We start from the raw sequence: 428 nt of genomic DNA, 5'->3' as shown, positions 1-428 counted from the left end.
TCACATATATAACATACACATATATACATTACATACATATATAACATCTATAACATATACTACATATATACAAAACACATATATACATATAAACAATAATATATATATAATATATATAAAATTATATAAAATATATATTAATATATATATACATATATTTACATATATTTACATATATCTACACATACATACACATATACACATATATATACATATATATACACATATATATATACACATATAACTACATATAAATAAATAAATAAATATATATATATATATATATATATATATATTATATATATATATATATATTATATATATTTTATTACATACAATATACATACACAACACACACACCAACACACAACACACACAACACACAACACAACACACACAACACACACACACCCCAAAAACCACACACA

Source organism: Penaeus monodon, chromosome 7, assembly GCF_015228065.2.
Source record: "Penaeus monodon isolate SGIC_2016 chromosome 7, NSTDA_Pmon_1, whole genome shotgun sequence".
NCBI classification, from domain to species: Eukaryota; Metazoa; Arthropoda; class Malacostraca; order Decapoda; family Penaeidae; genus Penaeus; species Penaeus monodon.
The sequence above is the reverse complement of the archived record's forward strand: the minus strand, read 5'-3'. Positions refer to the sequence as shown.